Raw genomic sequence first — 25,506 nt, 5'->3', positions numbered from 1 at the left:
AGCAACCTCTGCGTTTCTGGACAATGCTCCAACCAACCGAGCTAGCTGGCCAGGGATAGATCATGTACTTTCAATTGCATTTACTTTTATATTTCTCATAAAATCTATTAGGAGAACACCCCCACTTCACAGATAGGGTAACTGAGTGTTAGAAAGTTATATAATGTGCCCAGAATAACATAATCCTTTGAAGTTCAGAGTTGGCCAACTTCTTGTTTCTGTGTTCACCGATTATGCATTAGAAGATGATTTAAATGAAAGGTCACCACTCTTGATAGTAGGATTTGATTTGGATGACATCACTTGTAGGAAAGTGCTTCTTTTACTACGTATGTTCATGCCAGAAAGAACATAAAACATCCCAGAGGACAGGGGATCATTTTTTGACCCACGATGTCTCACATGCTAGACCAGACCTATTCTAACATTTGCCGTTATCCTACGATGCTTCATCTGCCTTTCCAATTACTGCCAAACTTCAACTTTTAGTTGTTGGGTTTTTTTTTTACTTTTGCGGGCTTTTAATTAATTAACTAATTAATTTTTTCTAGTTTTCATATATAGGTGATTGTTATACAAGCTGACTTGAAACAGTTTTGCTCACAAAAATCTATCGTGCTTAAGCACTAGTGGATAAAACCTTTCCTTTGTTCTTACCTGTGTGCGTCTGCTGGTGTTGTCCTCAAAGGCAGAAGACCGATGTGGGAGAGAAAGCAGAGAGCAATAAGGCCAGCAGACATGAAGGGCTGGGGCAGTAAATTAGAAGGAAACAGTTGGGAGGACTGAAAAGATTGAAGGGGGGTGGCCAGATCGTCAACAGTGTCATCACTGAGGAACAAGAGGAGCCAGTGCCTGGGACAGACTTGTGAGGGGCCGTATGCTGACGGGAGTGCTGGAAGGGCTGGAACAGAGTAGGCAGAGGAAAAAGAAAGCTCCAGAAATAATGACATGCATAGAGAGAAGTCCAGGCTACAAAACATGGTGGGATGTTTGGGAATAATGTCATTAATGCAGTACAGTAGAAGTAACAATGGTTTAACAGCTAAGAACGTGAATGTAATATTGTCATACTGTGGGAGCAGGGATTTAATACTGTACTGAGTTGGGGGACAAATGGGAAGCTCCATCTACTTTTTCCTGCTGCGGACCCTCCTGCTCTGAGAGCTTCCAGCGCTTTGCTGCTGTGAAGGCTGCGGTGGTGGAGAGCTTGGAGGAGCAGCAGTTGCTGCCGTGGTCGTGCAGAGGGAGAGGGTGGCCGAAGATCCCAAACGTCAGGCACTCACTGGCCCTGAGTTCTCTAATTGAGGTTTCTGGTAATTTATTGAACTAGCAAGGACAAACTAAAAGTGCTTGTGGGGAAAAAAAAAATCAGATTGAAGTTATGAGGAAGCTGTAACTCTGTAGGTTAGTTCCATAGCCAAAGTATTAATGACAGATGTTTCAGGATTTCTCAAAAGGATGCAATTGTTTCTGTTTCTTTTGAATATGCAAACCAATGTTTCAATGCATCCATTGATATAGTCCCCTTCATAATATGCACCCTCTGATTGATGCTTGAAACCTTCATTCTCCCTGATGCTCCTGAAAGAAAAAGCTCTCTCTTTCATTCTCACAGTATCTTTGAGCATGGGGCCAGTCATGTGAACATGATTTTCATTTTTCACTACTAAATTAAAAATGAGATTTAAGTGTATCTGAGACCAGTAGAGCAGCGAGGACTTGTCTTCTCCCTCCAAGCGTTATTACTTTTTTTTGTTTGTTTTTGATGGTTGGTTTTATTTAGTTTCATTTGTGTGTGTGTTGGGGCGTGGTGGTGGTGGTGGGGCTCAGATGTGCTCAGAATTACTATACAAATTTCTGCTCCCTAGAGAATAATACACTGTACTTTAGTCATGTTTTCAAAAATTTCAGTATAAGTTTTAATGTGACATGTTTGTTTATCATATTTTTCTATTCTCTCCTTTAGCACCTTGCCATATAATTCTCTTATATTAATTTAATTATTCAGTTAACAAGTTGAATAGCCACTATGTACTAGGCAAAGTTCTTGGTACTAATAACATAATGGTGAGCAAAATAACAAGATAGCATGTAAAAATTCATATACACAGACCATTCTTGGATCATTTTATAAAATAAGTTGTAATCAGCCATTTTAATATTGAGAAAATGAAGAAGCATATGTATAATCTTGAATACCATTTCATTCATTAAAGTAATTGATCTGTGACAGGGAATGATACAGTGGTATCACTCTTAAGGGGCTTTAAGTTGGGGGAAAGGCATTGTAGTAAGTGTTTTTGACAAAATATAATTCTACAGTGAAGTTTGTAAGGGCAAGTACTGTACCTATCATGCTTACCATGATAGTCTCAGTATTTCATCAGAAAACAATCAAAGTATGTTAAAATTTTTCATTTTTTAATTTTAGTGAGGAAGGGAGTGAGAAAGAGAGAGAAACATTGATTTGTTGTTTCACTTATTAATGCATTCATTGGTTGATTCTTGTACGTGCCCTGGCCAGAGATAGGACCTGCAATGTTGTTCTAACCAATTGAGTTAACTGACCAGGATCTCAAAGTATTTTTTAAAAGAAAGTCAAAAGCTTTTGCTAACAACAACAATTTCAAGTTTTAGAATCCATGCTGTACGTATGAAATATCCAGGGAGTAGTTTTAAGATACATATTTCTAAGCTTCTTTCCTGTGACACTGAACCAGATTGTGTGTGTGTGTGTGTGTGTGTGTGTGTGTGTGTGTGTGTGTGTTTGGGGGGTTATACCCTCAGATTTTGCATTTCTAAATGACCTTTAGTCAAGTTCATTACAAAACCTTAGTTATGAAGGAGGGAGGTTTCTTAGTGCATGTCAAGGGGCATGTCACATTGCTTTTACTTACGAGTTAGATCACAAACGATGGCCCATGGGACAGATTCAGCTCACCACCTCTTTTTCTATGGCTTGTGAGGCAAGGATGGCTCTTACATTTTTAAATGATTGAAGAAAATAAAAAAAGATAATACTTTGTAACATATAAAACATGAAATTTAGATGTTAGTGTGTATAAATGCATTGTTATTAGATCACAGTGGCCTTCATTTGTTTTGTATTATCTGTGACTGGTTTCCCAATACAAACGCAGGACTGAGTAGTCAAGGCAATGACTACGGCCTGAACAGCCTAACTTTACTGTCTTGCTCGGCCTGAACAGCCTAACTTACTGTCTTGCTCTATACAGAAAGTCTGCCTACCTCTGTGATGGGAAGAGAATATTCTCACATAGTTCACAAGGTATGAGTGTGGGACAAATAGAAAGATAAAAGTGATATTTACAACCCAGGAGGTTCTTGTCACTATGGAGAGATGGGCCAAACCAGCGAGAGAAAATGCAGGTGGTGGGAGAGTGAGGTCCTCCATGTTGCCCTAAGTGCAACAACCACAAAGTTATGAGCAGTCTCTCTTTTGAACATATAAAAATCACATGAGCTTGAGTTGGCAGTAAGTTCAAATAGATTCCAGTTATATAGTTATGATGACTAAACATCTAATGTGGTATGGACTTATAAGTAAAAAGCATAATAGTCTATAAAGTAAAGAATGTTAAGATTACACCTAAATGATTGATTCCAGTTTGGAGAGTCCTACTTTCAGAATAGAATAGACATCTAAATACTTTCAAGGGGAGCTAGGAGGATGGGGATGGGATGCAAAGTCATGCCAAGTGGTAAATGATTTAGCTTGAGGGAAGAAAACTCTGATGGGATATAACAGATAACATCTTCAGATATTTAGATGAATATCATGTGGGAAAAGGATTAGATTTATTCTGTTTGAGCCACAAAGGTAAAACCAGTTATGGAGGTGGAGACTGTAGGCATATTAGGCTCAATATAAATATATACAGTAATTATTGTTCAAATATGAAGTATTACATGCCTCAGAAGGTTCAAAGGGAATTTAGATTAAATTACATGTAAGCTCTCTGTCAACATAGTCACAGAGAATAATTCTGGTATGTTATGCATGTATTTTGATATTCCTTGTGCGTTCATTGAACATTGAGCATTTACAGAGTGACCTGGTTATTGCGAAGGATGCAAAGAAAATCCATGATGCGGCTTGGGGAAGACAAAGAAAGTTGGCAACCAAGACAAAAAGACACACAAAAACATATCAGAATGAGTGAGTCAGGATGATAGGCTGAAATTCTCTATTTGTTCCAAGAGGGAGGTATCAGTAAGACTTCAGGAAGGTGGGAGGCTCTGAACAGACTTGAAGGTTAGTTCTAATTTGAATAGGCAATGGTAAAAACACAGAGGACTAGGTCATGAGACTAGGTGAGCAAATATCAGTGAAGGAGGAGTAAGGTAAAAAATGTGTATGATGCGAAGAAACAAAACTTTTTGCTGGAACAGTACTCATCCATTATTCATTCAACACTTCCAGAGCACCTGCTTTGGGAAATCATAATACAATGCAAGAGTTTACAAAGATGAATAAAATAAAGATTCTGCCCTTAAGGGTCCCTTGCCCAATAAAAGAAAAATCAATGTCAACACCTGTCTACACTAGCTTAATTCCTGGGTGATTCAGCAAGATGATGAGTTACTGGAAATTCCTGGTACCAACTTAAAATCTCACCAGCACTCATTCAGCAAATGTTTATTGAATTTCTGCACTGGTCTTGCTGTTTGGGGTATGTCAGTGACAAAACAGACAGAGACCTCATGCCAATCCAAATGTAAACCAAACACATTTTTTGTTATTCCCTGGTCCTTCAAGTAATGTAAAACATTATTTATTGTTTGACAAACTTCAGAGGGCAAAGTTAATACTGAAATATATTTTTGGGCTGTCAGAAAGATATTTAGAGCCATGTCTATGTGAAAATGATGTGAAATACTCAACAGTGTTTATTTAAACCTATATTTCTTTCTTGGGCCAGCGTTGGTATTTTTGTTATTCATTCCATTTTGTTTTTGTTTTTAACCACCTGCAAAATTAAACTAGAATTTCATCCTTTGTGTCTCAGCTCTTGTCACTCTAAACGTTTCTTGTGTGAATCAGTATTGACTCTTCATACAAATAAAATGCAAATCATATTCTTGCTAGAGCTAACCACTTATCTCAATGAAATCAGAACAAATATTTGAAAGTTAAGACTGAAATCCATCGCTTACCAGAATAAAGAGAAAAACTCTTGGATGCAACATGAATTTTCCACTGAGATGAATTCAAAATACAAGCCAAAAATTCAGTAGAGATAAAAATACTTCTCATGCCAAATGATGGATTTTGATATCCAGAGCCAGATATCACACTTATTTCTCAGCTATTTTTCTTTCACATGAAATTTGATATTGAGCATCTGATTGCTTCTCACTTTTGAAAAATGCCATATTGCATTTCACAAAGGAAAGCAAGTTAACACTGGTATCTAGGTCAAATGACTGTTCAAAAGAAATGGCTTCCTTGTTCGCCAAACAGAATCCAGTGCCCTGCCCAGTGGTGAGTGTGGAGTGGCCTGGGTCTTATTCAGCTCTGCCTTTCTCTTTGTAGTAATTGACTTCCCTGGCCCACAGTTTCCTCCTATGTTAACTCTGTGAGTCTGAGGATATTACTCTTCAAGCAGTTGCTTTGATCTATAAAATAAACATCAGTGTATTAGTTTGTAAAAGTATTTTCCAATATGTGTCAATATGTGTCCATCCAAGAATTTGAGGTGACCATGCATATTGCTACATTGTAAATTTGTTTTTCAGTTCTCTGGTAACTTTTGAAACATAACTGATTTTCCTATAATTCTACATACTTTATGAAATACGCTTAAAAAACATTCATTTGAAAAAGGATCCACAGATTGCCAAAAGGGCCATATAACTAAAAAATGGCCCACAACACCCAAGTTCTCTACTCTGCCGATGAAGGAAAGGCACTTCTTCTGATCACTCTCTCTTGACTGCTGATGTCCCCTTAAGAGAGAAGCAGGGCCCATTAGATATAATAAAAAGATTTATGAAAAAATGTACCTTACAAAGCAATATTTATTCACATAGTGGATTGTATTACAGAGCTGGTATTCATACATATTTTTATTTTGTTGGTATACCTTTTGTTTGAAATCTAAGGAAAAACAAAAAAATGACATGTTAAAGTTATCATTAGAGTGAAATATTGGGTCTGTTGATAAGCCAACATGATAAAGATATAGGTAGGGTAATAAAAGTATGTACATTTTTCCTGTAGTTTCATTAGCTACTGACTGCAAACAATAAACATTTTCCAAGGGTATAAACTGAGTTCCAGATATAAGTAGCATAAGCAGTTGTTCATTAGTGAAATCTTAGCTTTGAGATCTGATGCTTGATGGGAAGTCCACAATAGGAGAATTGTAGTTACCCCTTTCAGTATTGTCAAAAAAGGAAAAGGCTTGAGGGTGGGGAGACCTTTCGAAAGAGTATCAAGTCAACCCATTCAGAAATAATCTTGAAAGGAAACAAACAATTCTTTGGAATAAGAGATACTACTTTGTCATGTTCTCATGATGGCGACTTTTATTTTTACTTCTATATGGTCTCTGATGTGAAGGCATTTCATCCTGGCATCTCATGCTTAATAAGGTTAAAAATAGTTATTCTGCTTAACTAAGAAGAGAAGAATAAAAACAGGGTGTTCACAAGATCCAGATCTGTAATTCTCATCTGTTCTCTAGAAGTTTTTACTGCTGGTGTCTAAATAGCACAAAAGTCCAAACAAATTAAATGTCTATATCTGTCTAATAACTAGGGTTTTTTTTTATTATTTGTATGGATTGTGTTTATAGAATTTTACAATGAAAGCTATTTTTTTTTACACTACTCTTTAAAAATATCTACTCAAATAGAACAAAAGTAAAACATTTTTGTATGAAAAATAAACAACCAGTGGTTTGAAAAACTACAGTTGATTTTGCATAGGGTCAAGTGTTGTAACTGCAAATGCATTTTTACAATCACTGACCTAAGTTTCTTGTGAATGTGTGACATGTTTGTGTGAAATCTTATGAAATCTCTTTTTTCTTGTAATATTAAATAGTCACTGTCAAACTTTAAGAATTTTAAAAATTATTATTCCCTGACATTGACCTTTATATTAATCATTGCTGATAATTATTAAGTACTTTACTCTGTGCCAGACACTCAGCTTTACTTTTCTGGTCTCGTTTACATCTCATGATAACACTATGGAGTGGACAATATTATTGCTCAAATTTTACAGCTAGTGAACTCAGTGTATTAACTCGGACTTCCCGAACAAAAGAACATCAACTGGGTGGCTTAAATGATAAGAGATAATCTCTTCCAGCTCTGGAACCCCAAAGCCCAAGATCAAGGTGCTGACTGACTTGACTCCCGCTGTCAGGGTCTCTTCCTGGCTTGTCGATGGTGGCCTGCCGCTGTGTCTTCCATGGCAGAGAGATCTCGACCTCTGGCCTCTCCTCCTCTTCTTGTAAAAACATGAATCCTACCATGAGAACCCTACCCTCATGACCTCATCTAAACCTTGTCAGCTCTCAAGGCCCCCTAAATCATTGGGGTTTAGGGCTTCAACACGTGAATCGGGGAAAGACACAAATATTTATTCCCCAACACAAAAGATTTAAGGAGATTAAGTTATTTGCTTAATGTTACAGAGCTAGTAAGTGGTTACACATGGAGCATGCTCCAGAGATTTGCTAAAATGATAGTTTACATTTAGTTTACATTGGTGTGATGGCCTTAAAAATATCCTCAAATGGACTTTTTTTTTTTACTGCCCTCGACACAGGTGCTTTATCAGAGAACATGTCGCTTGCCTTTGTCCCTGCACTGACTTACTTATGGCCTGTTCTCCACACAGTTAACAGAGGGATCCTTTCAGTACTCAGCCTCATCACATCAGCTAATCACCCAAAGCGCTGCAGTGACCTCCCATCCAGCGTAAAAGGAAACTGAAATCCTCTCACTGGTTGTGAAGGCCTTCGGATAGAATTTGATTGGGACCTTGTCTTCAGTCCTTCCCCCACTCTGCTCTGACTGGCCCAACCCAAGCTCTTCCCTGCCTGACCTTTGCCCCGCCCCGAATCCTCTCCCCCAGGCAGGCAGCCATGTTTCTCCACATCCTTCAGGACTCGGCCTCCCACCAGTCTCCTCTGACCGTTCTGTCTGTGGAGCCAGGTTCCAGCCCTGCTGGGGGCTCTCTCTGTTCTTCAGCCTCTTTTATTAGTTACCACAGCCCATATTGCTACCTGATATTATCCTATTACAAGTGCTTTTGTTTCTGTGTTTTGACAACTGCTTTTCTTATCTGAATAAAAGTTTCCTCTGAAGAACTTTGTGCTTATAACACCAGCACCTCAAACAGCCTGCCTGCATGTAGTAGATACTCAATCCTTATATGTTGAATTTATGAATTAGTGAGTCAGGACTCAAGGTGATCAAAGTATATGACTCTTATAAAGGTAAAGAGACCTGCTCCTCAGAGATGCTAAGGGCTATGTCTGAAGTCGCTCAAGACATGAGTGAGTATGCAAGTGCCAAACACTAGGTCTCAATTAGTAGGCTTTTCAATACACTCTCCTCCCCTTTCCAGTGGGAGCACGGAATAGGCAGCAAACCACACAGTTGTGAAAGGGAAAAGTGGTGAAAGAAAATTGAGAGTCAAGTCTGTCAGATATTGCACGAGGTAATCTTCCCTACAATCCTAAAGGGTAACAGGCATTGTCCTCAGTTTACACATGAGAAGTATAAAACTCGGACAAAGTCTCTAGTACAAGGTCACTCAGCCTGTTGCTGGAAGAGCCTTTGTTCAAACCCTGGCTTTTCGCTGGTTGAAATGCCCTTACCCAGGAGACGTTGACCCGGGATTTGGAAGAAACACTTATTCTGGGCCTTTATTAACTCTGGAGCAAGAGGAAGAATATGGCTACACTTTATTTATCTATTTAGAAATTAAATTTAAAGTTATCTAGAATTTCTAAAATGCCTTGTCTTGTACCTTGCACTTCTATTTACTATGAGGACATTCAAAACTAAAACAAAACCCAAGAACCTCTGCATTTTGGAAGGAATCTTTTTCAAAAGTATAACTCATGTATCTTTAAAGCTAAGATTATTTATACATGCAGCCGGCAGTCTGATCACTTGGTGAAGCTACAATAATGTGCTTAAAGTAGCACTTAAAATGTCTTTTTTTTTACACAGATTCTATAGAAAGGTGAGCAGCAGGATGTGCACAGAGACAAATTAGTGGTGCTCCTAGCCAGGCTGTTTAAATTATTTTTAGTCAGGAGACATACTGTACACACCAGGTCTTAGATATGAGTAATTAATATGAAATGTTAACCTCTTCCTTGGCCCGTAGTCACAATGAGACTTCTTTATTCTCTCTTTTTCTTCCCAGTCTCATTTGCTACTCTCTTATGCATGGTCTTTCTAGCATATTGTACTTCACTGTGAAAATCTTTCTTGTTATGTTGGCAAGGACGGCTGTCCTTCCAAAACCGGTTGAGGCTGCAGCAGCCGTACCCGTAGCTCACTATGCAGAGGCCCCTGTCGCTTCCCTGGTGCCACCCTCTGAGACCTTAATGTCCCTTATTTGATGGGCCAAAGGCATTTGTTTAGATTCACTAGTGCTATGTAGGGAGCAGAGACAGGTTGCTCTAAAGGTCTTTTCTTTATTCCACTATTTACTGAGAACCTCCATTAACTGGAAGCTTTCTCCTTGACTTAGGAGAATCAAAACAAAACCAAAAATGATACAAAACAAAACAAAAACAAACCGAGCTGTTATAAAGGCACTGTTCAAAGAAGCATTTCCTTTGCAGCTGAACCAACGTCACATTCCTTCCTTCTATATGGTATTTATAGCATTGCACCATGAGAACTCGTATTCAGATAAAGACTGCTGACTCTGCAGTACCCTGTGTCATCTAGCAAGATTGACTATGTATACGCCACACACACATGCCCACGCACACACGTCCATACACACACATTACTTACTAAAGCCGTTAATGTATTGGAGGGAATTAACTACCCAAACCCCACAGCTTAGGTTTCTGTACTTACCTAAGGGAAGGTGGAGTCTCTTATAACAGCAAAGAGAAAAATTTTATTTTAAAACAATGTTAAAAATTAAAGCTGTTTTTGTTCCCTCACAGAACCTGTATTCTAACCACCATTTACTATAACCTCTACTTCTGTTTGTGCCATGGACACAAAAGTTGTGGCCACCTGAGCTTGGCACGACAGCCAGAAGAAATGAGAAAAGGCAGAGGGAACACTGTGAACATACAGTTCCCTTCACGAGGTTACTGTGTATTCACATTCCTTGTACATTGTTAATAGAACATATAAAATAAATGAAATTTCTGGTCATTTTGAAGTGATTTAACATATTGATTCAGATTTACCTCAATGCTTCAGTAACGGCCAGGTTTCCGAAGTTTGGTACGGGCTAGGTGGGCACTTCATTCATGATGCCAACGGAGCATAAGATGGATTTGCTCTTCTTTACTGTGAGATAGAATATCAGTGTACTTCTGCGTTTCCTTCTGATTGTGTAGTAATTCCTTCAGAGACAATTTTTTTTGGTGTCACTCAGCCTGCGAAAGTGGAACTCTCATTTTATGTGATTCGGCAATAATCATCGTTGACGGTGAGAAAAGATACACAGCATGGAATGGAAAGTGTAACCTAAAAATCAGTTTTAAAACATCAGAACTATGCTATGGTCAAGAAAATAAAAATATGCCGACCTGCCCATGCTCCGGGAAGGTTCAAAGCAAGATAGAAGGAAGAAGTATCGGAGCGCTTCCTGTCACGCCTGCCCTCTGAGCTCTGCTGCAGGCTCCATCATCTCTTACCTGCCCTGTGGCAAGGCTCCTGACTCCCTGTCTGCCTCCATCCCTGCTTCTTCCGTTACAAACATGAGAGCCGCAGGAATCCTGTGTAGATAACAGCCCGCTCATCTCTCCATTCAAACTTTTCTGTTTGCTCACCATTTACCCAAAGTAAAAGCAAACTACTTAACCATGTCCTCTAAGATTTACATAGCTGTCCCCATGTCCTCTGTCCTTGCTTGGTCCTCTCCAGCCATACCAGCTGACTGGCTTTTCCTTAGACTCACTAGATGGGCTCTAACCTCAGGCTTCACCTTTGCTGTTCCTTTTTTCAAGTCAGCTTTTCATGACTAGCTCACTTCAAGTCTTTACTCAAATTTCACTATCTCAGTCAGGCCTTCCCTGACTTCCCCATTTATACTTTAAAAAGAAGGGATATCAGTAGCATTTTGAATGTATTACTTAGTATCATATTTGAATGCATTACTTAGCATTCAAAATCCTCAGATGATGTTAAGACATGAATATCGCCCTCCATACCTACATTTTCAGTTATGCTACTAGGTTTAACCCTAAAGGAGAAAGAGGCAATGAAACTTAAAGAGGAAGAGAGGAGTAGATTCCTCTTTAGACTGACAGCTGCCATTGAACAGCTGCCAGTTCAACTGAACTCCAAATATTTGCTGGTTGCTTATTCTGTGGGGCTCGATATAGGCATCACTGAATTGGGTAAGAGATGGTGGGACCCAGGTGTTACGGTTAAGATGATCTATCACAGAAGAGTAATCAAATCCTCAAGAGAAATGACCTCCCCAAAAGAGTTTAAAATAGTGTATTACACATAAGACAAGTATAGCAAAGAATTCTCTTTTGAACCAGTGGTATTAAATTGATCAGATTGTTGAGTTACAAATTGATCATTCTTAATTTGATGGGATCGTTACAGTGGCAAAGACTGCTAGATTTTCTGTCCAGAGATCTGGTGAATTCAACTGAATTAAATGCAATTAAAATATTGAGTGCCTTCATATTGTTCAAAGTTATTCATAGATAATGCAATATTATGAAATGTAAAATGGACTATTTCCAGCTTTGTGTGCACTGTGATTAATGAAAGTTGATTATGACACATTTTTAGTATCTGAATGTAACATAAGATGTTAAGTTTTAAAAATAGACTTGATTATTCCTAGGAAGTGGCTGGTGGAGGAAGAAGAAGTTGTCTGGAACTGATTAAATAGTGGTAGAGGTTCTGGGTCACACGAGAGACATAAAATACTTACATTTTATAAATTTAAAAGTTTTCTGATATACTCTAGAATTTTACTTTCTGCATTTCTAAAAACCATTTGAATTATCTGCTTTATGATCTCCCTTTCATGGGTATAAAAGAACTTAAGTTATTTATGACACCTGTTATATTATTTAGATGACAGTGAGATTTTAAATGCATATTAATGATGTATTTTAATTAAAGGATGAAAACAGATGTCACCATTAGCAAATATAATAGGGAGGAAATTATACCTTGTCACTTGTCTTGAAATACATCCCGGAAAGGCCTAGACAATACTGTACCTAATGATGGGTGACTAATTTAGTATACCATGCAAGTAAAATCCAGGAAGCTTGTATTTCTCTGCTTTTTAAAAATGAAAAAGAGGAAGCCTTGATGAAATGAATTTATTATTTCTCAGATATTTAATTTAAGCTTTAAAAGTAGGATATTTGCTGGTGCTGCTTTTAAAAATCAGAACTCAAGCTAGACACTTTATTTCATAGTTCTAGATTCTACTTTGATGTTTTAGTCGATATATAATGTTGGATATCATAGAACATTTTGTTCAGTATTTTTTCTGTACATTATAAAAATAGGTAATATTTTTCAGATTACTTACTAATTGTCGAACACCTTCCTAAGTGCTATTAGCTATTTTAATCTTCAAAACAACAACATTATATGTCAGAAGGCATATTATCTCCATTTTACAGATGAAGAATTATAGTATTAGAGTGTTAAATCACTTGCCACCATGCAAAGTTAGTAAGAGGAAGAGCCCAGGAAAAATTTGAAGCCAAGAAATTTGGCCTCAGAACTCCTGCTGTTACCTGTTGAATCCAAAATTAAAGACATATGATACACTTGCTTTCTGGAGACAAGAAGCAGGTGATATATTACCCTTCTATACCCAGAGTAGAGTTAACATATCTTCATTTCTCCCTCTCTAAAATAAGTAGGTGGTTACACGGATTATCTCACTTAACCCTCCTGACCAGGTAAGACAGAATTGTTACAGGAGGCGAAATTGAGGACCTGGGAGCTAGAGTGAATTGGCTCTGAGCTTGACCAACAGTAGAACTTATCCATGGAAATAGGGTTATTAGGTATCTGGAAGTTAAGGGACATCAGACATGTCATTTACTCTTTATGGCTCTGTGAATTCTGGAAAGCAAAGAAATTCACAGAGATTTATGGGACTGTTGACATTTTAAATGTATTGTTCTGATTAAATATTACAAATGTAAGGTAATGACTTTTGTTCAAGTTACATTGAAAGCCACCTTAGCCACCACATCCCAAATAATATTTTATCATTCAGAAGAACAAGCAGGAAAATGTGATTAGCTCATTGATAAGGACACATTCAATGTGCATAAATTTATTATGCATTAAAAAGTAAAAGGGAAAAAAACATTTTGATATGTTAGAAATCTATATATTGTTTATTCATCCACTGTTTCAGAGCATTGGGTATAATTATGACTTGGACAATTAATACATTTATTAGTTTAAAACAACCTAATGGTAATATTCTTTTTTAAAATTCAGATTTTAGAATTTGCTTTCTTTTTTTCCTGTTTGTGTGAATTAGCAATGAGCATAAAAAAATGCTGGGGAAAAAAAAACAAACTCAGACAACATGATGTGTGTTCCCTTCCAGTGGCTGTATCATGGACATTCCACAAAACAAATTATACTAGTGAGCTCACCTTTCTCTCTGGCTGTCACCTTATAAGAAGACGATTTTGTCCCTTATTAGCAGTGTATTGGCAGATGATCTACGCTACGTGTACGGATACCTGTATGCTATTCAATTCTGCCAGTCAAAACTCCATCCTAAAGTTATCAGCTAAGTGTACTCAGAAACTTAAAAACAAAGTACATTCTTCCTTCATGTATTAACTATGTCTATGTTTAGTAATAGCTCCCATTTATTGAGCTCTTACCATATGCTAGACACGTGCTAGGCACTTTACATGGATTATCTCATTTAACTCTCCTGACAATCCTTGGAAGCTGCTGTTATCACCAGTTGGTAAATGAGGAAACTGAGAAGGAGAGTTTAAATAATTTCTTGATTATCACGAAGCTAAGAAATACAATCAGATTTGATTCTGAGCAAGCCAACTTGAGATATGCCTAATCTATTCTATTTAATCCATTCCAAAAAGCGTCAGTTTTAGAGTGAAGTTGGTTTATTTTTTCTTTCGCTTTAGTAATAAAACATAGTGAGTCTAGTGAAAATAGTCCAAGAATGTGGCCAAGACAAGATTTAGAGTGTGTTGGGCATTCCAGAAGATGCAGGCATGAACTGATTACTGACTGATGGCTTGATGTGTAGACACTGCCTTCTTCTAACCAGCAATGCATGTAGTTTGCCCTTTATTTATTAGGTAGATTGGCATCATTAACTGACACATTTTGGAAAAGTTCACATGGGATGTAATTAGATCTATTTAATAATAATGAATTACATATTTATCAAATGGATGGCAGGCACCAGTATTACCTGTTTGGTTACTTTCTTAAAAATTGACTTCTCTCCTCTCTCAAATTTCATTGCTACTTAAGTATCCTATTTGGTTTCTCTTCATTTCACCTGCTTTTCTTCTCTTGAACGGCACTGTAAATGAGATAACCTGTTTATCAAAGTATTAGAGTGACTTCCTCTCATGCCAGATTTTCAATTTTAAACTTAACTCCGGACTGTCTCAAGCATTAGAAAGCAGGGATATCGTTCTATAATCTAGAAACCGTATTTCTAGGCCCCCACACACAAAGCTTTGCGACACTGCCCCCCTAGTGTTCAGGAGCACCGGGAAGCCGTTTCTTGGGAGATGTAGTAAAGCAAAAATGTAACTGTATCCTAGTGGGCCTCCGTGCCCTGAGATATCTTTATTTAATGCTTACTCAGGAGTGGCCTCCTGTGGTAAATTGGAAATGGAATTAAAAATAAATGCTTGTCGGAAGTAACAGGCTGTGAAACACTAAAAGCCAACTAATCATCAGTTATGCTCTTTTCCTAAGTGTCATCGTGCGGCATTTTCAGAACACTGTGGGATGCTGATTGGACGGACTACATTTTTAACAATGCTAAATGGAAGACAAGAAAAGCAAAGAAAAATACACAACAAAACCCCTAACATAAAAATTTTTAAAGGGTCTTTAGAATGAGGGTCCTCCACAAAAGAGCAGAAATTACAGCACGTTATAATTTTCTCTTTTGTTCTTTTTCAGCCAGCTTTGAAAACACATTTTTTCCCCTAATAAGATACACCCCCTGCTGATTGTACTAATGTTCTTTAACACATTGAAGAAATAGTTTAAATAACTATTAAGGAATTAAATGTAAAAATAAAAATCTTTAGTGCCACCTGCTGGACATTTGCAGTAAGTGAAAACGTAAACTTTTAAACTGAAGCCTAAAAATACGGTTTTAGACACAAATGAAAAAATATTTTAACGGTAGTTATATTTAAAAATCACTCAGTAATATCTGTGCTAAATGTCTATATTACTGAAATGTTTAGAATATGTATATATTCTCTGTATACTAGATATTACTTTTTTTTTGAGGTTGAAGTTTTTTTTTTTACAGGTGTTACTTTTTTTTAGAGCAGTTTCAAGTTCCAGAAAACTTGTGATGGACATACGACATCCAATATCCACCTTTCCCCAACACATGCATAGCCTTCTCCATTGTCAACATTTTTCAGTAATAGTACAGTTGTTATCATTGATTAACTTACATGGACGCATCATTATCACCCAAAGTCCATAGTTTATTTTACACTTTACTCTTGGTGCTGTGCATTCTGTGGATTTAGATAAATGTATAATGGCAAGTACCCACCATTACAGTATCAGACAAAGGAGTTTAATTGTCCTACAACTCCTCTGGGCTCTACTTATTCATCCATCCCTCCCAACCCTTTCCATGATTACCTTTAAAACCTAAAATTACTAATATGTACATACCTGTGATTCATAAAATTTTAAGTTTTAAACAATGATGCAGATCAGATTAAAATATATAACACTTAAGTTTTTTCAGTATATTTTCATACAGGCATTGCTTAACTTTTTTCATTTATGATTAACATTTAGTTATGGGATGAAGATTATTTTTATCAACAGCTATAAAAGATATATGAAAAAAAATGCCTTCGTTTTCAAATTTAACCTTGCTGTGGCAATCTGTCCTCAGAGAGAGGGAATATATATGAATGGGAAATCCTAGATTTAGATATTGCTCACCTTGGGTGCAGTGGAATTAAGACATTAAGGAATTAAGAAATTTGACATAAATCAGAAGATTGTAGCTAAAGTTAACCCAGGTCTCACAACATCTGTTCCAGAATCCTTCTAGGCAGTATTATTAAGAAACCAGAGGCCCTGGCCGGTTGGCTCAGCGGTAGAGCGTCGGCCTGGCATGTGGGGGACCCAGGTTCGATTCCCGGCCAGGGCACATAGGAGAAGCGCCCATTTGCTTCTCCACCCCCCCCTCCTTCCTCTCTGTCTCTCTCTTCCCCTCCTGCAGCCAAGGCTCCATTGGAGCAAAGATGGCCCGGGCACTGGGGATGGCTCCTTGGCCTCTGCCCCAGGCACTAGAGTGGCTCTGGTCGTGGCAGAGCGATGCCCCAGAGGGGCAGAGCATCGCCCCCTGGTGGGCAGAGCATCGCCCCTGGTGGGCAGAGCATCGCCCCTGGTGGACATGCCAGGTGGATCCTGGTCGGGCGCATGTGGGAGTCTGTCTGACTGTCTCTCCCCGTTTCCAGCTTCAGAAAAATACAAAAAAAAAAAAAAAAAAGAAAAAAGAAAAAGAAAAAAAGAAACCAGAAATTGCCTGACCAGGTGGTGGCTCAGTGGATAGATCTTCGGACTGGGATGCGGAAGGACCCAGGTTCGAGACCCCGAGGTTGCCAGCTTGAGTGTGGGCTCATCTAGCTTGAGCAAAAAGCTCACCAGCTTGGACCCAAGGTTGCTGGCTCAAGCAAGGGGTTACTAGGTCTGCTGAAGGCCCACGCTCAAGGCACATATGAGAAAGCAGTCAATGAAAAACTAAAGCACCATGACAAAAATTGATGATTGATATTGTACTTCTCATCTCTCTCCATTCTTGTCTGTCTGTCCCTATCTATCCCTCTCTCTGACTCTCTCTCTATCCCTGAAAAACAAGAAACCAGAAATTGAAAGTTTAAATTTTATGGACTCTTTTGCAGCTAGGATCTCTGGTGTGATTTAGGTTCCAAAAGTCAGGTGTACTCACTTCCGTGAGAGTTGCCCTGAAGTTGAGTTTAGCCGAGGACCACAGCAGCACACTGGGCAGCCATGTGTCTGTTCCCTCCAGCAGGCTCAGTGTAGCTCTGGCGTGGCTTCCAGATAAGAGCCCCTGAGCTGGTGGGATTCTAGCACTAGCCATTTGGAGAGTGCCTTTTGGATTTTGCAGCTTTCTTATTGAGTAGCTGGTTTTGTGCTTTTGTTTCGACGTTATTCCTAGAGATCAAACCCAGACTCTGCTTCTCTCCTCCTTCCAACAGTTTTGTAATGCCAGATTTCATTGCTTAATATTTTAGCTTAAAAGACTGGGATGTTCATTATTTTCAGTTTAGCTCTGATACAAGGGGCTGTTATTCCCAATTGTCATTAAAAAAAAATAGTCATCACGGAAATGTGGTAAAATTTTACTGCTTCTCTCTGTTACAGAGTAGAAATGAAGAGACAGTTTCACTAAAAAGGGGGCAATTGTGTTTTGAGTCCAACAAAACATTTTTAAAGTGCATATATGTTTTCATTTCACAGCCGTTTATGTATGATTATTGATCTGTCATTCAGTAGAATAGATAAACTGGGTGCTTATTTGCTGATAGTCACAGATTTTAAAAGATAATTTTATTTCATCTACATTCCTGAGAACTTTGAGAGCATTCACAATTATTTTATTATCTTAGCATGCTTCCTTATTTGTTTGCTTTAGTTATTCTATAAATACTAACAGGAGCTATATTTTTATTATTTCAGAAAATAGTCCAAGCTCCAAATTATCTAGTAACATGCTTTGGACTAAGAGAAAGAAAGCTGCCTGATCAATTAACCCAGAATTAGTACTCTCTACTGACCAATTTATCAATATTTCCATTCTTTGTCACTTAGTACATGTTGCCATAAACTACCAACTTATGCTCACATATAACTTACCTCCTAAGTAGACTGCACATTCCTTGAAGGCAAAAACAGTGTTTTAGAGCTGGTGTAGTGGGAGTTTTTGACTATAGAGTGTGAGATCAACATTTTTTAAAGTAAGTCTCCAATCTATCAGACGAGCCAAACATTTCATTTTAGTTCTTATCAGGGCTCTGTCCTGGACATCCTCTAGGTGTTTGTGAGACTTTTAATCCAACACTCTAAGAATTAGCCTGGCTTAAACTTCATGTCACAAACTTCACGGGCCCTTCCGGGTGCCCTACTCTGTGTGTTCTATCCCAAAGTTGGGAGAGCGAACAGGCCCTGCTTGTTGTTGTCAGTACCCATGCCTTCCCACCATATTATTGACATTCCAAAGCAAGTCTCCATTTTTGGGTGTTATGTGCAAACTACTCTGATCTCTGGCCCTCTCTTCATTTTGGAGAAAGCTCTCACTTTCCCTCATGACCTGCCACTTAGGTTTTTGAAACTTCAAAGCGCTAGCTCCCAACCCCTCCTCTTCCTGGAAAATCTAGCCTAGACTTCCCGAAGGAAAGCCAGGATGAAAGGGGGTATTGTTTCCTAGCTTCTGACCACTTTGGAGATGGAGAAAGGAAAAACAGAAAATAGAAATTAGTGAAGTGCTGTGCTAATTACAAAGGTTTCTCTGCATTCCACTATTACCAATCACTTAGCATCATTCTGTGTGCTTTATCTATAGTAAATAATTAACACATACTCATTCATTGGTAATAATTTCCTGTTTAAGTAACTTATCTCACAGTATAGGATGATATTTTAGTTTTTAGACATTTAAAGAATAATATATAAATTTTTAAGCATTCATCTTTTTTTTAAAAAAAAAATATGGCATTAATTGCCCAACTTGTTTACGTCTGGAATCTCGGATTTTCTTGAATTGAGTGCACAGATATTAAAATAATACAACAATTATGACATAGTGAAACAATAGAAAACATCCAAGGAGAAAGCCAAAGTTTCTATATCAATGATTTTCTTTTGGTGCATTGCATATTTTATAACACTCTGCATTTCCTTGTAGATAATTTAAGTCTAAGATATGAGATTATTTATTTTGTCAACCTTGCTAATCAATAATAATGTAGTCTTAATTCTAAAAATTGAAATATACAAGTAAATTTCACAGAAAGATTTTACATTTGCAGCCCTGCATTTACTGTAATACCATATAATAAAATATGTATTTCCATTTATTATTCATAATAGAACACTGTCATATACTTGATATGGATTAAAGCATTAAAACATCAGATACAATAAAAATAAATATGCTGTTTATGGTTTCACTACCAGTATCCTGATTTCAAAAGTGTATTTTATTGTGAGGACACCATCTTGACAGTGGGAGATATCAGAGTAATGTAAGGGGAATACCAATTGTAGAAAGGGCATTAAGGTTAGATTTTAAGAGACAGTTCAGAAGTGCATTGCAGAAATTTCAGAGCAGGTGGATCTTCAGGAAGTGAGAATAATGAACTGGACTCCTTCCTCCCTTCCCACACCTCTCCCAGCCTTTCATTCTTCCTTCTTTCCTTTTATAATGTTTGCTGCTAACAAAAGGGGAATACACTGGGAAATGAGATGGGCAGATTGACAGGGACTTGGGTTGGACTTTTTCTTTCAGTGCAGAGTAAGGGAGTCCTACCTACAAGAAGAGAAAGAAGCCTGTGAAGATTTGAAGATACAGGAGAGTTCTCAGTTGAGAAACAACATAGTCTTTCTTCTGTCCCTTTTGGTATGTCCAAACTGGTAATATAAATATGGCCTATTACCAAGAAGGAATTTTGGATACATATGAGAGGAGGATACAAGTGGCTGCAGACCACCTAGGGAGGGTGTGCGTCCAGGTAGAGTGGAGTGACGGCTCTTTGATGGGCTCGTGAACTGGGGGATAAAGCACTTGGCAAAGAGCTGAGGCATCCTCTCGGGGAGTCCTTGGTGCCTTTCATATGCCAGAACTACTCTGTGGGCTGGGTTTTCTTCCACTTTTCATGAGACTGGAAGAGAACTCCCCTCTAAGATGTTCCATGGGGAAAGTGAAAATATAGAGACCTTACTCCCATCACTCAGTCTCAAAGCCTGTCCCTACACACTGCCCTGCTGTGGCCTCCTGGGGAGGGAGCTGTTGCTGCCGGCCCACCCGTCACACTCCGGGAGACCCCGTGGTCTGAGCTGTGCCGGCAGTTAAGCAACCAACACCAGATTCACAAATCATAAAGATAGCATTTTCAGTTTTTTCAGGAGAACACATTGGCTTGATATCAATTTCAGAAAAAGAGAGTTGGGAATAAATACTATTATTTAAGAGTTGAAAATTAATGGAAGTTACTTCAGGCATACCTTAGAAATACTGTGCGTTTGATTTCAGACCTCCTCTCCCCAATAAAGCAAATATTACAATGAGTCACATAAATTTTCTGGCTTCCCAGTGCATATAAAAGTAATTTACACTACACCGTAGTCTACTAAGTATGCAATAACATTATGTCTGAAAAACAATGCACACGACTTAATTTAAAAATAACTTACTGCTAAGAAATGCTAACAAGCATCGGAGCTTTCCACAACTCCGTCCTCTTGCTGGCGGACGGTCTTCCCTCAACTGATGGCTGCTGCTGATCAGGTAGGCGGTGGCTGCTGGAGGCTGGGGCGGCTAGGGCAGTTTCTTGAAATATGACAGAAAGAAAGTTTGTGGCATCAATTGACTCTTCCCTTTCACAAGTGATTTCTCTGTAGTATGATACGTGATGCTACGTGACAGCATTTTACCCACAGTAGAATTTCTTTCAAAATTGGAGTCAACATTCTCAAACACAGTTGCTACTTTTTCAACTAAGTTTATGTACTATTCTAAATCCTTTGTTATCATTTTGGCTATCTTTACGACCTCTTCACCAGGAATAGATTCCATCTCAAGAAACCGCTTTCTCTTCTCTCCCATAAGAAGCAACTCCTCGTCCATTAGAATATTATCATGAGATTGCAGCCATTCAGTCACATTTTCAAGCTCTACTTCTAATTATAGGTCTCTTACCGTTTCTACCACATCTGCAGTTACTTCCTCCACTGACATCTTGAACTTCTTCTCAAAGTCATCCATGAGGGTTGTAATCACCTTCTTGCATACTCATGTGAACATTGATACGTGACCTCTTCCCATGAATCATGAATGTTCTTAATGGCATCTAGAATGGTGAATCCTTTCCAAAAGGTTTTCAATTTACTTTGCCCAGATCTATTAGAGGAATTACTATCTATTGCAGCTATAGACTTATAAAATGTATTTCCTAAATTATAACACTTGAATGTCAAAATTACTCCTCGATCTATGGGCTATAGGATAGATGTCGTGTTAGCAGGCACGAAAGCAACATTAACCCCATTGTACATCTCCACCAGCACTTTTGGTGACCAGTTGCATTGTCAATGAGCAGTGATATTTTGATAGGAATCTTTTTTTCTAAGTAGTAAGTCTCAACAGTGGGCTTAAGATATTCAGGAAACTATGTTGTAAACAGTTGTAGTATAATCCAGGCTTTGTTTTTCTATTTATAGACCATAGTCAGACCAAATTTAACATAATCCTTCAGGGCCCTGGGAATTTCAGAATTGTAAATGAGCACTGACTTCAACTTAGAACCACCAGCTTCATTAGCTCTGGTGCATTAGACCTCAGCTGTCCTTTGAAGCTTTGAAGATAGGCATTGACTTCTCCTCCCTACCTCTGTAAGTCCTAGACAACATCTCCTCCCTACCTCTGTAAGTCCTAGACGACATCTTTTTTTTTTTTCAATATAAAGCTGTTTCATCTATATGGCAAATATGTTGTATAGAGTAGCCACCTTCATTAATTATCCCAGCTTGATGACTTGCTGCAGCTTCTACGTGAGTGCTTGCTCTTTGCCTTGAGCCTGTAGGTTTTGGAGATGGCTTCTTTCTTTAAAACCCCGTGAACTGCCCTGGCCGGTTGGCTCAGCGGTAGAGTGTCGGCCTGGCGTGCGGGGGACCCGGGTTCGATTCCTGGCCAGGGCACATAAGAGAAGCGCCCATTTGCTTCTCCACCCCCTCTCCCCTTCCTCTTTGTCTCTCTCTTCCCCTCTCGCAGCCAAGGCTCCATTGGAGCAAAGATGGCCCGGGCGCTGGGGATGGCTCCTTGGCCTCTGCCCCAGGCGCTAGAGTGGCTCTGGTCGCGGCAGAGCGACGCCCCGGAGGGGCAGAGCATCGCCCCCTGGTGGGCAGAGCGTCGCCCCTGGTGGGCGTGCCGGGTGGATTCCAGTCGGGCGCATGCGGGAGTCTGTCTGACTGTCTCTCCCCGTTTCCAGCTTCAGAAAAATACAAAAAACAAACAAACAAACAAACAAAAAAAACCCCGTGAACCGACCTCTGATAGCTTCACCGCATCTTCCTCACCTTTCTCAGCCTTTACAGAATTAAGAGTTAAGGCCTTGCTTTGAATTAGGCTTTGATTTAAGGGAATGTGTGGCTAGCTTGATCTGTCCAGGTCACTAAAACTTTCTCCATGTCGGTAATAATGCTGTTTCACTTTCTTACCGTTAGTGTGTTCACCGGAGTAGCCCTTTAAATTTCCTTCAGGAGCTTTCCCTTTGCGTTCACAACGTGGCTGACAGAACAGGTCTAGCCTTCAGCCTGTATTATTCTTTTCTAACTTTTGATTTAAACAAAGATGTGTGACTCTTCCTTCATTTAAATACTTGAAAGCAATTTCAGAGTTGTTACTTGGCTGAATTTCAGTATTATGGAATTCCCTATTCTCAGGGAATGTGGAGGCCTGAGGAGAGGGGGAGAGACTGAGGAATGGCCAGTAAGTAGAATAGTTAGAACACACACAATACTTATCAATTAACTTCACCGTCTGATATTGATGCGGTTTGTGGCACCCCAAAGCAATGACAACAATAGCATCAAAGATCACCAATCACAGATCACCATAGCAAATATAATAATGATGAAAAAGTCTGAAATATTAAAAAATTACCAAAAGGTGACAGAGTCAGGAAATGCTGTTGAAAAAAAAAGGCAGATCTCCTCAATGCAAGATTGCCACAAACTTTCAGTTTGTAAAAGACAAAACAAAACAACCGCAACAACAATAAAAAAGCAATATCTGCAAAGCACAGTAAAACCGGGTGTGCTTATATTGAGCAGGAGGGAAGGCTCTGCTCCATAGAAGTCTCATGGTGTGAGTTCGTCTGCATGGCTTTTGCTTTTCCATGGTCAGCTTTTGTTCATTAGCCGTAATCAAAGATTGACATTATCTGATAGAAATTTTTCTGAGTCGAGAAAAACTTTTATTTTCAAGCTATACATTTATTGTCATACTTTATGTGAGCTCAACTTGAGATCTGAAGAATCTGAATTCAGAAGGATATATTTGGATGGAAAGTTAAGGCAAGGCTCAAGACAAAAAAAAATAGTTTCTCATCAATAAAATGGGAATATCAGTATTATCTACTTATCACCAGCTTGAGTGTGGGGTTGCTAGCTTGAGTGTGGGATCATAGACATGATCTGATGGTCACTGGCTTCAGTCCAAAGGTCACTGGCTTGAAGCCAAAGGTACTGGCTTGAGCCCAAGGTTGCTGGCTTGAGCAAGGGGCCATTCACTTTGCTGTAGCCCCCTGGTCAGGGCACATATGAGAAAACAATCAATGGCAACGAAGGTGCCACAACTATGAGTTGATGCTTCTCATCTCTCCCTTCCTGTCTATCTGTCCCTGTCTGTCTGGCTCTCTCTCTCTCTCTCTCAAAAAAAAAAGTAAAATATAAATAAATAAATAAATGTTTAATTTGTGTTTGAGCTAGAGAGAAAGTATGGCAATCCTCAAAGGAGAAAAATGAAATAAGAGCAGTAATTTAGAGACATAACATGGCTTTGAAGCAAAGAGCTTCCCTGGCAACATGTTTGAGGTTCTTTGGTTTTTCTGTACAAGTGACTGAAAATAATTTTAGTTAGATAGCCACCAAAAACAATTGAAATAAAGTATATATAATATCCAAACTGGTAGAGGGAAAAACATGGAAAGAGAAAGAAAAATCAATCGAAACAAGATGAAAATGGAAACAAGCAAAGTATACAAAGCAGGACAATTAGAAATTATGGCATACAATGGTATAAAAAATCCAACACATCAAAAATCACAATGTGAGTAATAGACTGCAGCACCATTAAAAGACAGAAACCATCATGTTAGATTTGAAAAATCCAGTTAACTGAGGTTTGGAGGAATCATAACTAAACTATACAAGCACAGAATGTTTGAAATAAATGGTTGAAAAAATATATCCCAGGGGAATATTGACAACAATAACAAACTTATATAATATGTAAAGCAAAAGCATTACTATAGATAAAGAGGGTAACCAATTATTTAAAATATATTAATTTCATGTTGTACATAGTAATTCTAAACATGTTTACATATGATAATGTTTAGTCAAAGATTGATAAAACTACTAGGAAAGAGAAATCTACCTTCATTGTAGGATATTTTTACTCCTCTCTCTGTAATTGATAGAGCAAACATATCAAAAATAAATAATGATAGTTGAGATTTGAACAACACAATCAACAAATTTATATATGTATATATCTGTCCAGGATAAATTTGTTAAACTTGATGAGTAAAGTATTTATTGTACTCACAATGAAGAATACATTTTTTTTATGCTGATATGATTTTCAACTCTAGGCCTCAAAGGTACTGGAAATGTTTTATTTCTTAAATAGAGTGGTGGATGCATGATATATGTTTTATTCCTTTACACTTTACATGTATGTTATACAATACTCTTTGTATGTATGAAATGTCTCACATTGAAAAGAAATAATTCAGTTCTATGTCACCAAATATCATTGAATAACAAATGAGTGTTATAAGAATTGAAAAGAATTTATTTGACAGCATTAACATCTTTAACAGAATTGACCAGTTATGCCATCTAATTACTTTTTTTTAAGCGAAGGAGAGAGAGAGAGAGAGAGAGGGACAGACAGGGACAGACAAGGAAGGGAAAGAAGTGAAAAGCATCAACTCATAGTTGCAGTACTTTAGTTGTTCATTGATTGCTTTCTCATATTTGTCTTGACTGGGGTGAGAATTATAGGTGAGTCAGTATTCG

The 25,506-nt window shown here is 38.3% G+C and overlaps 1 protein-coding gene and 1 pseudogene across 36 annotated transcripts in view; one reads left to right on the top strand and one right to left on the bottom strand.

The window, feature by feature from the left end:
* Nucleotides 1-25,506, top strand: part of RIMS1 (regulating synaptic membrane exocytosis 1) — a 469,012-nt gene that overhangs the window by 183,775 nt on the left and 259,731 nt on the right. The gene's annotated exons all lie outside the window — the stretch shown is intronic.
* Nucleotides 1,087-24,865, bottom strand: LOC136387438 (tigger transposable element-derived protein 1-like; annotated as a pseudogene).

Source organism: Saccopteryx leptura, chromosome 1, assembly GCF_036850995.1.
Source record: "Saccopteryx leptura isolate mSacLep1 chromosome 1, mSacLep1_pri_phased_curated, whole genome shotgun sequence".
Classification (NCBI taxonomy): domain Eukaryota; kingdom Metazoa; phylum Chordata; class Mammalia; order Chiroptera; family Emballonuridae; genus Saccopteryx; species Saccopteryx leptura.
This window is presented reverse-complemented; position numbering and strand designations above follow the sequence as displayed.